At 47.1% G+C, this 12825-nt stretch overlaps 1 protein-coding gene across 5 annotated transcripts in view; it reads left to right on the top strand.

Moving 5' to 3' along the window:
* The window catches only part of LOC127009160 (sodium-dependent phosphate transporter 1-B-like), a 153777-nt gene that overhangs the window by 90119 nt on the left and 50833 nt on the right, over nucleotides 1–12825 (top strand). Inside the window, exon 1 of one of the 5 annotated variants that reach the window (XM_050881950.1) lies at nucleotides 1497–1519. The exons of 3 other annotated variants lie outside the window; for them this stretch is intronic. The gene's annotated coding sequence lies outside the window, so the exon portion shown is untranslated. Of the gene's footprint in view, nucleotides 1–1496; nucleotides 1520–10671; nucleotides 11192–12825 lie in introns of those variants that run through there. One more of the 5 variants, XM_050881949.1, reaches the window with a different exon arrangement.

Here is a 12825-nt window from a genome sequence, read left to right as displayed (position 1 = left end):
CAGTCATATGGAGCTGGACGTCTGAAACAGGGAAAAGACTTGCAGTTACTGACGTTGGAAAGCAAAACAAGAGCGATAATAAGTAACAACCAAACAAGCCAGTCATGTCGAGCGGCCTTTCAGAAATGTCGAGAAGAAACATGGAGTTGACAAGTTGAAAGAAGGGGCGTCATGCAGTTACTGGCATTGGAAAGTAAAGTACAACAAGAATGGCGATAAGTAACGAGTAACAAGCAAACAAGCCAGTCATGTCGAGCAGCCCTTCAGGAATGTTGAGGAGACGAGACATGGAGTTGACAAGTTGAAAGAAGAGGCGTCATGTAGTTACTGGCGTTGGAAAGCAAAGTACAACAAGAGCGGTGACAAGAAACGGGACATGCAGTAAAATGAGGCTTGACCATGAATACAACGACAGCAGAAGACGTATATGAGGCAAGGCGGCAACACTGAAGCTAGGGTCGGTCGGCTTGCGAAAGACTGGTGGAGGCAGCTAAAGAAAGGGGTGCCAGTTATTGGGAAGAATTAAGGACCTTTTGACTCGACCCTGCTTAACAGTCGTGTGGGGATCGAGTGTCAGCGTGAGAGGCGGCCTTATACTGCGCTTAGCCAACTTCTGAAACCTTGAGGCACTGAAGACTGACTACCCGCGAGATTTTTCCTTTTATTCATGCAAGAAGTTATGTGTTGGGGGAGGGAGGGAGGGAGAAAGAGGGAGAGAAAGCAGGATGTAATTTGTCTATATATCTTTCCATCTATCTATCTGTATCTCTGTGTAATTAAGCTTATTAAGGGACGCCCACAAAGCCATTATAACTGTGTTCGTGTGTTAGTGGTCCTCCCAGTCAATCACTAAACACAGGCTGGAGTAGTGCACTTAGTTGGCTGTTTTGTCTCGGGAGTATACTTAGACGGGGGGGGGGGTGGGGGGGGGAGAGAGAGAGAGAGAGAGAGAGAGAGAGAGAGAGAGAGAGAGAGAGAGAGAGAGAGAATGTACGAATCAAAAATATTACCGCAAATTCACTAAAATTATATGAATCAATAAATTACTCATCCTACTTTGAGACCTATTGCCCTGAAAAGTGAATGGATAATCGCTCGTTTGCCAGTCTAGATCAATATCGCATAAGGAACTTAGAAAATTAGTTACGAGGGCCAGTTTTATAAAGCATCACACTTCCACGCAATCAACATGGTTATCGTAACTATGCCAATGTTGATCTCGTGGTTATATTCATTTTCTCGTAGCCCTTGGCGAGGAAAAGAGAGAGAATACTAGCTAAATCACAGATAGATGGCGCGTCAATCATCTCCCGCCCCGCTCACAGTCTTCCGCCCGCCTCCCTCAACACAGGGGCACGTGAACGACCACCATCGGAAGTCACTGCGCTGTCCAGCCAATCGCGTGTTCGGTCAAGTTCGTGTCAGTAGCAGCACAGAAGAGACACCCACGTCCCTCCCTCGCTCAACCAGCCCTGCGTCAGTGCATCTCCCAGCTTATGTTTGACTCATGAGATTGCAGGTTAGTATGGCGGTAAATTAGTACTTCCAGACAGTGATAGATTTCGCGGTCAAGGCCTTTTATTTTCTGATTTATTAGTGTGTGTTCAGGACGATCATTGATGTGAACCGTTTGTTGTGTTTGGTCGAGGGTCCGGTAAGCCTTGCACTTTTATTTGATGATTAATTTGTGTGTGCTTAGGATGAGGATTGCCGTGGAAACTGTTAGAACTACCTTGTTTTGCCAGGGTCGAGAGTCGGGAGGAATCTTGCGTATAGAACTCACCACTCACTCACTCTCTCCCTACCCGTCTGTTAGTGGGTCAACTGCCGGGCGATCGCTTGCTACTTGTATTCCGATCAGCACATTGTCTCTTCCTCGCATCTCGTTCGCTCTCGGTAATACTTGATTGCGTATGCGTCATCTGCCCGTATGTGGGAGTTGCGTTAGATACGTCAATTGAAATGAAGCGTGCGGCGGTTTATTCTACACCAAACAGGTTCAGGTAGGAAACTAGGCAGCTACTCGTTACGTGTTCTGTCGTAACCCTTGAGATGTTACCGTCATGTGTGAGGTGAGTGAGGTGAAGAAATGAAAAGCTACGGTAGTCGCTTGGTGGGAATAGATGACGATGACGAGGTGCATATTTTGATCGGTGTCATGAAGCCTTTATCTTTTTTTTAGAGCTTACTGAATTAATGATTAGGAAGGAACAGTGATTATCTATGAGAGGTTTATTATAGTAAACAGTACATATTTTCTACTTTTTGAAGCCTGGATTCCTGTTGTTATATCTAAGACTGAAGATGTTCTCATAACGACTAGGAATAAAAAATGGCTTGAGTAGATTAGGTACATCATATCAACCCAGGAATTGTAAAGTGAAGGCTAAGATTGAAGCAGGTGGAAAGAGAATATTAGAAGCTTTGTCAGGCCGGGATGGAGTACGCACACTCTGACGTCAGGAGAGAGAGGGGTGAAGGACGATCGGGAAAGCTTTTGTCCTGTTATGAGCTAATAAAGGCTGATGATGACGTTGATATGCCCACCTGGGACTATTATATTTACTGCAGTCATCTTTGCGCACGAGACGGATGACGCTATGGGAAGCTTTTGTCCATCAGTTAGCTAATAAGGACTGATGACGTTCTTGATATACCACCTCGGGACTATTACGTTTACTGCAGTCACCTATACACACGAGACATGACATTATGAAAAGCTTTTGTCATGTAGTGAGCTAATAAGGGTTGATGACGTTATTAATTAAAAAAAAAACTCGGGACAAATGTTTACGGAAGCGTGCAAACAAGAGTTCCTCATTCCTCTGATCTGGAAGTAAGGCAGCAACGGGGTCGGTCATGAAACAGAGGAAGGACGGACAATATGACGCAAGGTTGGTTGTGGGAGTAACTCTAGGCGAGGTTAATAGAAGACTTTCATTGGTCCAAGGGCGGGATGGGCTCACGGAAACAAAAATGGCTACTACTTTGAAAAATAATTATCTTGGAGTGTTAGGGAAAAGGAAGGTGGGAAGAAGGTTATGGGAAGAGGAAGGAATGTTTAAAAAGCCCATAAGATACCCTATGATCTAAAAAAAAATGGTTGCTACTTAAAAAATACCGTGCACTGAGCCATTACAGAAACACCCACGTAAGATGAACTTGCAGTGTTAGGCGGCATGAGGACTGAGGACGAGGCAGTATATTTAATCAAGATATCAGAATCCGTATGTCCTTGAAAGTTTATACCGTGCATTCTCCCATTATAGAAACAGCCACGTAAGATGAGCTTGCAGTATTAGGGGGCAAGAGGAGTGAGATCAAGGTTAACAGTGCATTAACGAGTCTGTGGTGGTCACGTGAGAGTTTTGGGGAGCGAGTAAGCCAAGGAGAGAGAATTCGTTTAGCCTAGAACAACTACCGTGTAGAAACCCCCATGTAAGATGAGCTTGCAGTATTAGGTGGTTGGAGAGGGTGTGGACGAGGTGATCAGTGCATGAATGAGTCTGTGGTGGTCACGTGAGAGTCTTGGGGAGCGAGTAAGCAAAGGAGAGACAATCCGTATATCCTAGAACAACTACCGTGCGGAAACTCCAACGTAAGATGAGCTTGCAGTATTAGGTGGTTGAAGAGGATGCAATGTGGATGAGGTTATCAGTGCATGAATGAGTCTGTGGTGGTCACGTGAGAGTCTTGAAGCAGGAAGGCAAGCACGTGAGGGAATTATATCAAACGCTTTCGGCTCATAGTAAATATTCTCAAAGGTCAAAAAGGAGATAAATCGTGTTCTTATAAGTGCCTTTAGCTGTTGATGGTATTGATGCATTGTCAAACTATCACCAGGCTCTTAAAACTACCCATGGAAGTATACCCCACAACCCCTGCGAAAGTCTTAAAGAAATGTGTGTGCTTGAGAGTTGACGGGCTTAAGAACTTATTATATCTGCTTGCAAGGGGCGTGGACATATTTCCAAGGTCATTAACTCGTGCTTGTTTCACCCAGTGTCTGTTGGTTTTAGTGGAGGTGTGTTTGTGGGCGCGCCGACACACACACACACACACACACACACACTATCGTCAGCATCATCACGTGCCCCTCTCTGCCTCCCCCTTCCCTTCTCTTCCCGGCGCCGTGGTTGGCAGCGCAGGTGCAGTCACAGTAAGTAGTTGTTGGCGCCTGAACCAGCTGTAGGCGCCTCGCTTTGACCGACGCCAACCTATACATCCACCACCAATACCAGCATCACTCCCCCCCCCATCCACCACCACCACCAACACCCTTCCACTATCTCCCCCGATCATCACCCCTTCCACCATCATCCCCCCCTTCATCACCACGACCTTAGCCCTCACTACCCTCACCACCACCATCACCTCCGCCTCCCAGCCAGATGCTTCATGACGGATAGATACATTCCATTCCTATTCAGGCCAATGGTGTTCTATTTTCTACCCCTTTCGTGTTTTATAGGCGAGGCAAGACTTATTTCCCCGTTATTTCAGAGGTCGGGTATTAAAGTAAAGTCATTCGTCCCTTATAAAGCGAGTCAGAGAGGTAAAAATGATTGATTCTTCGTATTGAGACCGGATGGTGAAAAACAAGTGGCTGGATATTAAATTAAAATCGTTCGTCCCTTCAAACCGAATAAAAAAGAAAATATCGTTTTAAATGCCTCTCTGCCTGCCTTCCTCTGCCTGCCTTCCTTCTCGGTATGCTTGTAGATGTAATTCGGTCCATTATTGGAACTGTGAGTCAAGGGGAAACTAGCGGGATACCGTTGCGGGGGTACTTCGTGGAGAGGGTCTTCGGTGACTTCCTGGCTAGCGCTGTAAGACATTCCTATGGAGCAGCCGGTGTTGTTTTAGGCTGTGAGGGGACAGACGCCTTTCCCTTCCACTCTTCCCCCCACACGCATTCTGTTTCTCTTTCTCTCATTCTTTCTCTCTCTCTCTCTCTCTCTCTCTCTCTCATTCAAGTTTGAGGTCAACTATTGCCTCTCGAAGTTCCTAACACAAGTTTTAAGTTTCCTCTCGGTCGTTCCGGAGCGGAGAGTCGAGGGAAACACATGCGTCGAGTTTCTCATTTCCACTTCACGCTTCCTCGCCAAGCTGAGAGCGGCCACGCAGCGCCCCGAGCCGTGTTACCGGGAAAGTCGGTCACTGCCTCTCTCCCTCCCTCCCTCGACTCTAACTAACTCGTGAACCAGATGTATCGCGTAACAAGATTGAGAGAACTCCCTTGTCAGCCCTTGAGTTGTGAAGAGTAATTTGAAAACGTGGATAACAGTTACTTAAATTGACCGCTGTGAGATGTAGCTTGGTGACGTGAGTGACGGGAAGGGAAGGCTTGTGGCAAGGGGTGAAGGGGGCGGCATGTAGGAGGTAAGCCACGTGTTCAGTGTCTGACAGGGAGGAGCTTAGAGGGGAGGAGGGGGGGGCAGGAAAGGGGTGACAGGTTAGAGTGATTGGTAGTATAAACGTCTCGTCTATCGCTTTTCTTCACATCACGTCCTCTCAGTGATCATGCGTATAGTTTTTTTTCTCTTTTAGTTAACTTTTCCAGATGATGCTTAACTTTGTATTAGTTTCCCAAGCCAAGCAAAATTGAAGCAGTGACCCCTTTCCTTTTGCTCTCTCTGCCTCCTTCCCCTCTCCCCATTCTTCTCTCCCACTTTCTCTCTCCCAATCTCTCTCTCCTACCACCCTTTCCCACTACGCAATACCGGCATTCCAAACTGAAATCTGACCCCTATCTCCTCCCTTTCCCCTTCACCCATTACCCTTCCCTCTCCCTTTCCCTTTCCTTCTCCCTCTCTCCCATTTCCTCCTTCCGTCTCCCTTCCCCTCTCCCCTCTCCTTTTCCCCCTCCCGTATCCAAAAGACACTCGCTGGTCGGTGCTGGAACAAGGGTCTCTGGGTAGTGGGGTTGGACGGCCGCGGATGTCCTCTGTGTACCCTGGCCGCTGCTGTTTTCGCCTTCGTATCTTACGTTGTGCGTCAGCGTACACTGATGTAAGGCTGACGTCTCCAGAATATCTCAAAGCCTGTATGTTTGTTCCTTTTTAAGTTTGTTTTCCTTAAGTTCCGCTGTTTATTTATTTTTGTAGGAGCCGTAAGATGTAGGCGTTTTACCATTATTTTGCCTCGTCCTTTCTTGGCCTGACTCCTATACCGTAAACAGTAAAGAGGGTTAAATATATGTAAGGCTCCAGTGTACGTGTCGCTCCGCCTTCCACCGCCTCATTATCGATCCCTGTAAGAGTTTTCAGGGAGACTCGAGTGTTTAAGTTTCCGTGAGATAGAAAAAAGGGAAAAATTAAGCTCAGTATTTTGAGAAGCTTCCCTCTTCCCCCCTTCCACATCACCAATTTCCAAAGGGCGAAAAAGGAGATGAATCGGCTTCTCGTGAGTGTTTTTTTACGTTTACGGTACAGAAGCTTTGTCGTACTGTCACCAGAGTCATAGAAGTACCCCATGGCAATGCCCACAACACCTACGAAAGCCTGGTCAAATCTGTGTGCATGCTCTGACGCTGAAATGTTAAAGAATATACGGACCTAAGTGCCCTTGACTGTCCAGTTGGCAATGTTGATCCCTGAGATGCTTTCGCTCAAGTGGCGGCCAAGGACCCAATTCACAGCAGCACAGGAATTCGTCGTTTGCATCATCATACCATTAAATTAAATTAAAGGCCCTTGAAGCGTCCAGTCCTGTAAGCGAAAGAGAAGCCGCCCCGCGAGGTTATCACTATTCAGAATGCCGAAGAATTGCATCAGGAGGAAGACTAAACCAACTATGCACGAAGGTGAAGAGAGGTAGGGAGGGAGGCTGGGAGGGAGGGAGGGAGGGACGCTGTTACTCCTCCGATAAAGAACTCAATTGAGGACACAACGAGTCGATATGCTCAGACGCTTCCGCCTCTCACAGACACTATTTCCAAAGGCCAAAAAGGAGGTCAGTCGGGTTCTAATGGGTGGTATCTTAGGTTCATGGTACAGAAGAAGTAAAAAGGAGGTCAGTCGGGTCTTAATGAGTGGTATCTTAGGTTAATGGTATAAAAGGAGGTCAGTCGGGTTTTAATGAGAGGTATCTTAGGTTAATGGTATAAAAGGAGGTCAGTCGGGTTTTAATGAGTGGTATCTTAGGTTAATGGTACAGAAGAAGTAAAAAGGAGGTCAGTCGGGTCTTAATGAGTGATATCTTAGGTTCATGATACAGAGGAAAGGTCAAACTCACAGCAAGGTCACTAAACTACCCCTTAGAAATGCATCAAACTCCTATGAAAGTCTTATCAAACATGTATGCTAGAGCGCTGATATGTTTAAGAATGTCCCAATGAGCCAGGAAGAGAGAGAGAGGGGGGGGAGAGAGGAGCGGAAGAGAAAGGGTTGTGAGCGATGGAGTGAACAACCTTCCCCGACGACTTTATCTTGTCTAACCTCTGAAATTACAGCCACAAGTGTAAAATTACTGGTGTTCCGTTTGACGAGTGACGGGTGAACATGAAACGCCCGAGTATGGCCTCCGGGAGTTCTTGAAGAGAGAAGAGAGAGAGAGAGAGAGAGAGAGAGAGAGAGAGAGAGAGAGAGAGAGAGAGAGAGAGAGAGAGAGAGAGAGAGAGAGAGAGAGAGAGAGAGAGAGAGGGGAGAGAGAGAGATTGGGGTGAAGGAGGGGAAGCGTTTGGGTGAAGGTAAGGGGAAGGAGGACCGTATTGGATGATGGAGGGGGGAGGAAAGGGAAGGAACAGTGTATTGGGTAAGGGAGGGGGTGGAGAGAGGAAGAGGGGCAGTGTATGGGATGAAGGACATGGAGGAGAGAGATGAGGAGAAGCATGGAGTGAGGGAGGGGGAGGAGGGGAAGGGGAAATTAATGGGGTGAGTTAAGGAGAGGGAAGGAAAGTGATTGGGGTGAGGGAGGGGAAAGGACCAGCGTATTCAAGGAGGAAGGGGAAGAAGGAGCAGAGATGTGGGTGAAGGAGGAGGAGAGGGACATCAGATTGAGTGAGGGAGGGGAAGGAGGGGGAAGGACTAGCGTATTCAAGGAGGGAGGGGAAGAAGGAGCAGCGATTTGGGTGAAGGAGGGGGAGAGGGACATCAGATTGAGTGAGGGAGGGGAAGGAGGGGGAAGGGGCAGCGTGGCGAGGCATCATGCAGCGACAGCCTCATTTTTAGCCCCAGTAATTATCTTGTTTTCTCGGCGGAAAGTCAAGGAAACCCGGGTCGGCTCGGCTTGGCGGACTCGAGGCTGGGCGGCCGCGGCGACGCTTAGTTGACAAGGCAAGGAAGGAAGGAAGGAGTTGGTGCTGCTGCCGGCTGTGTTTGAGGCAAGTGATTTTTTTCCCCTCATTTTTCTAACCTTCTATTTCCTGTCTGTAATCTAGTATCCTTTATTTTTTTCTTTGTTTTCATTTCATTTTATTTCATTTCTAATATTTTTTTCTCTTCCGTTTTCTTTTCTATCCAATTATCTCCTTTTCTTCTTTATTTCCTTTCGTTATAATTCCTTTTTCCTTTCCGTGTCTTTTCTATTCCTTTTCGTTATCTTCCTTGCCCCTTTTTTTACTCGTTCGGTTCGTTTGACTTTTATATTCCCCCTTTTCTTCGTCCTCCTCCTCCTCCTCCTCCTTATTTTCTTCCTTACCTTGACCCTCTTCCTTTTTTATGTGTGTGTGAGATTCCTCCTCCCCTTTCCTCCTTTTCTCGTCTTTTCTCAATCAACGTTTCTTTCTCTATGTTTATTTTATGACTTTCCTCTTTATTTTTCCGTGTTCATGTTTCTTGCGTCTTTTCCTCCTTATTTTCTTTGTGCTCCTGTAATTTATATTTTCTTTTCCTCTTTTTTCTTATATATTTTTCCTCATTACATCCGTGTTCCTCTAATTTCTCTTCTTATTTTCTCGTATTTCTATTTCTGTTAATGTTCCCTCCAGTTCTCCCTGTTGCTGTGACTTTCCTCTTCCTCTCCTCCTTATGCCCCTCCTCTTTCTCACCTGCCGTCTCCTCTTTTTCAATCCTTGGCCTAATTCGGTACCTTCCTTCCTCTTGGTCACCTGCGCTAATCACTCACGCTTCATGCCAGGTGTCAGAGGAGGCTCGGCGCTCGTAACCTGAAATAGCAAGAGGAAAAATTGTGTCGGTACTTGTCATCTCGCGAAGAGTTTGTTGCCTGAACGTCATCCGCTTATAAACTTCATTTCTCGCGTCTTAGTCCCCGTGTGTATCGCATCTGCGTGCCCTAGATTCCTGCCGTATAGATGATTCAGCGGCGACTTTGCGATAGCGATGTGGTGGGTATTGCCTTGGTAACTGCCTGCTCCCAAAACTTGTTGCTTGGGTGATTGGGCTTTCGGAGTTCCCTTTCTTCCAGTGGGCTTGTGTCTTTCTCTTTTACTCGCTGGGAAGTTAACAGTTTGATGCTAGTGGTTACATGTGTCGGTTCTCCTCTCTGCGAACTGCTAATACTCTCTAGTGAAGGTCAGACGCTATATACGATAAGAGTACAACCACATAAAGCCTTTAGTCGACATTGCGTGGTTTCTAAATCATCCGCGGCCTGACGAGTGTATACCTTCTAACTCTTTATCAAACCTTACAACGAGATTATAACCCCAAGATATCTTTAGTCTACAACACGCAGTTCCCAAGTCATTCGCGGCCCCACAAGCGTAACTTCTAACTCCTCTTCAAACGCCACAACGAGATGACAGCCCCGCCACCTCGTTAGTCCATATCCCGCAGCTCTGACATCCCGGGAACACGAGAGTAAAACTTTAAACATCAGACAGCAAGCCTCGCAGAATTCTACCCGGCATCAAAGCGTAAGGACAAGACTTTTTCCATCTAAGACTTCAATGTGAGAGAGTGGGTGGGACGCTGCGTGCCGTGATGCGTGAGAGCGGAGTGAGAGGAAAGAGCAAAAGGGGGAAAGAGAGGTTGGTGGGAGGGTGCTTATGGTGGTTGGGTCGAGAGAGAGTATAGGAGCAGTGTTAAATGTTCTATTACTTACCTTCTATTAATTATCTCTCCATGTATCCGTGCTCTCCTTCATCCCCTATCCTCCCTCTCCTTTCCACTTACTTAAACCACCTTTTATCTTTGTTTGTTGTGATTTCTCTGCTCTCTCTCCTTGGTTATGATTTTTCTGACCTTTTTCCTCCTCCTCTTTCCCAGAAGCGTGTGTGAAGTGAGAGGCTGATTCTGTAGGCTTGTGAAGATGGCGTGTGGATGTTAGTAAGAAGTGGATGGATAGAGTTAGTGGCGCGAAGGATAGTTACTCTGAGCTTTGATAGTAATGTGTAGCGAGTGTAGGGGGGAGAGTCTAATGCTACGATTGTGCAAGTGATGTGTGGATGAGAGAAAATAAATAGGCAGATGGCGTATAGTGAAGAGATCGTTTAATATATGTGCGAGTTCAAGGGTACGCAGAGGTGGTATTACAGGCAGGGGAGGCTGAAACAATAACCGGAAGAACGTCATGGCTATAGTGAAGCGATATGCAGGCCAAGAACATCATGACTGAACCGTAATATTAGAATTGACGGCGCAGGTTAAAAGAAGTACAGTGACGGTATAGTGAGGAATAGATCGAACACAAACCATGAATGATGTTGTCGTGGAAGTCATCATTTCACGGTAAGCGTTGAAGGAAGGAAGGAAGGAGGCGGTGACGGCTGTGGCGAGAGGTGAAGGCGACTTATTGCCAACGTGAGGGAGATTGAGCGGTAAGTGGCCAGAGATGTCTGTCCTTGGGAAGTGGGCCAGGGGAAAGATTCTGGGGAAAGGGGGGTTATGAAGCTAATCTTAGGGACGCAATGTTGTCTGGGGGGATTAATAGAGGGAGGCATGAGTGATGAAATAAGGGAGGGGGCGCGCGAGGGGTTTAGGGGGCGGCGCAGCCCGACCGACGGGGGACCGGCTCTCTGGCTGGTAGTGTTACCTTGGCCCGCGGCGTCCCTGGTCCTCCGCGCTCCCCTCAGACGCGTTGCCGGCACCGCTCCGTCATCACCTGCTCCCCATCGCCACCGCTGCACGCCGACACAGGGCTCCTCACGCTCTGCTCGTCGTTGTTTCCCTTGGTGACGAAACCTGAGAGTCGAGTGGTCTGGTACGTGATCTCCCGTTGTCCAACCCCCCGCGCCTAGCCTCTGAATCTCGCCTCAAGAATGATGTCCTCACTCTTCACGACTTACCCCGTGAGTAAACGTGACAGGGCAGGGCAAGGGAGGGCTGGGTATGATTGGCTATCCTTGCCGAGGCTGCTGTGGACGTGCCGGAAGGTCTGATGCTAAGGAGAAGGAGGAACTGTGTACTTCTTCCTGTATAATAACGAATAAACGATTTTTTTACAAGGCCTGACTTAGACAATGTGGCGCCTCGTGCAATATCTCTGTCCTCAGCCTCGGAGTCGGCCGTCTGCAGCATCCAAGTGTAAGGCTCCACATTAATCTTTTCTATTCTATTCTTCCTGATGTGTGATGGTTAATCGTGTTTTATGGGCTCAGTTTTCCCAGTAAAGACTCGTTCCTCAGTGTTGTGTCTTTGTGTGGTGGATCGAGGCTCAGGTCTGTAGCGTGGCGCCGGTGGGAGGGACCCAGCGGTGTTGGGGTGCAGCGAGGGGTTCAGACTCGTGATGTAACAGTGAGGGGACAAGACTTATGTAATTGTATATACACTCGACACAACGCGGGAATTTGTTTATGTAATTAGTCTGGCTGTAGTTGTAGTTGTAGTATTTAGGTCGCAGTGATGAGATACGGCGCCTAAGATTTAACGAAAGCCGCGACGGAGGATTAGAGAAAGGTCATTGCCCTCTGAATTGTTGCAGGGATGTGTTGCGTGTGGCTGTATTGTTAGTTAGAGACATTACAATAGCATGCACGTTGAGCCTGTTTCTTGTCTATATCTTGTTGTTTTGTGTTTAAGGCTGACCGTATACCTTTATTACCATTGCCTGTTTGTGTGTATGAGCGACTCCACTTGTTGATTGCTTGATTCCCCTCAGATGAAAGTCAAAAGTTGGTTCTTCGTTCGGTTGATTCAAATCCTAGAGAAGTGACAAGTCGTGGTGTGGTTGTGGAGTTGATGCGTGGGTGATGTGTGAGGCTTGCAGGACAACCAAAGTATACTGGCAACCCAAGAATTAAAGAGATAATCAGAATTGAATTTAAAAGAGGAGTCAGGGCGGGGAGAGAACCAGACTGAAAGCTGAAATTCGATCCATTGCCGGGGCTGAATGGACTATACACTTAACATCAGACAGAGACATGGAAAACACTAGAAAAGGCTTGTGTTCTGCAGCTGATGATAGTTGATGGTGCGTGAGGAAATACATTATGATAAGCCAGCAAGTAGATCAATACACAGTCCAGAGGTGCGTGCGGGTACAAGGACGACATTACAGCGAATCACATCAAAGCACAGCAGCATGAGAGCGTACGTAGAATCACTCAATATTACACAAACTAAATCGTTATTCTCATTTTTTTTATTTCTTATATTAAACTTTGTTGGAGCACCGTCTTCGTGAGCATCTCTTGAACTGTTCCGGATCCGTTGAATATAGAGAAAACTGTAATGATAAAGGACAGTTAAGATACAGAGACAGACGGAGACTCTGAGTATATTCCAAACTCTCTTTCCTTCTCAGTAGTGGAGGAGGTGATGTGCATTCTAAAGTCTTGAGAGCCGGTATGCTGCAGTGGTGGTGGTGGTAGCGGTGGTAGTGGAGGTACAGAATGAACAAGTGTCTGTATAACCTAAAGTACTAAGAATCGACGTGGTACAGCAGTGGAGGAGGCACAGAATTAATGAGTGCTTGTATAGTCTA

Source organism: Eriocheir sinensis, chromosome 40, assembly GCF_024679095.1.
Source record: "Eriocheir sinensis breed Jianghai 21 chromosome 40, ASM2467909v1, whole genome shotgun sequence".
NCBI classification, from domain to species: Eukaryota; Metazoa; Arthropoda; class Malacostraca; order Decapoda; family Varunidae; genus Eriocheir; species Eriocheir sinensis.
This window is presented reverse-complemented; position numbering and strand designations above follow the sequence as displayed.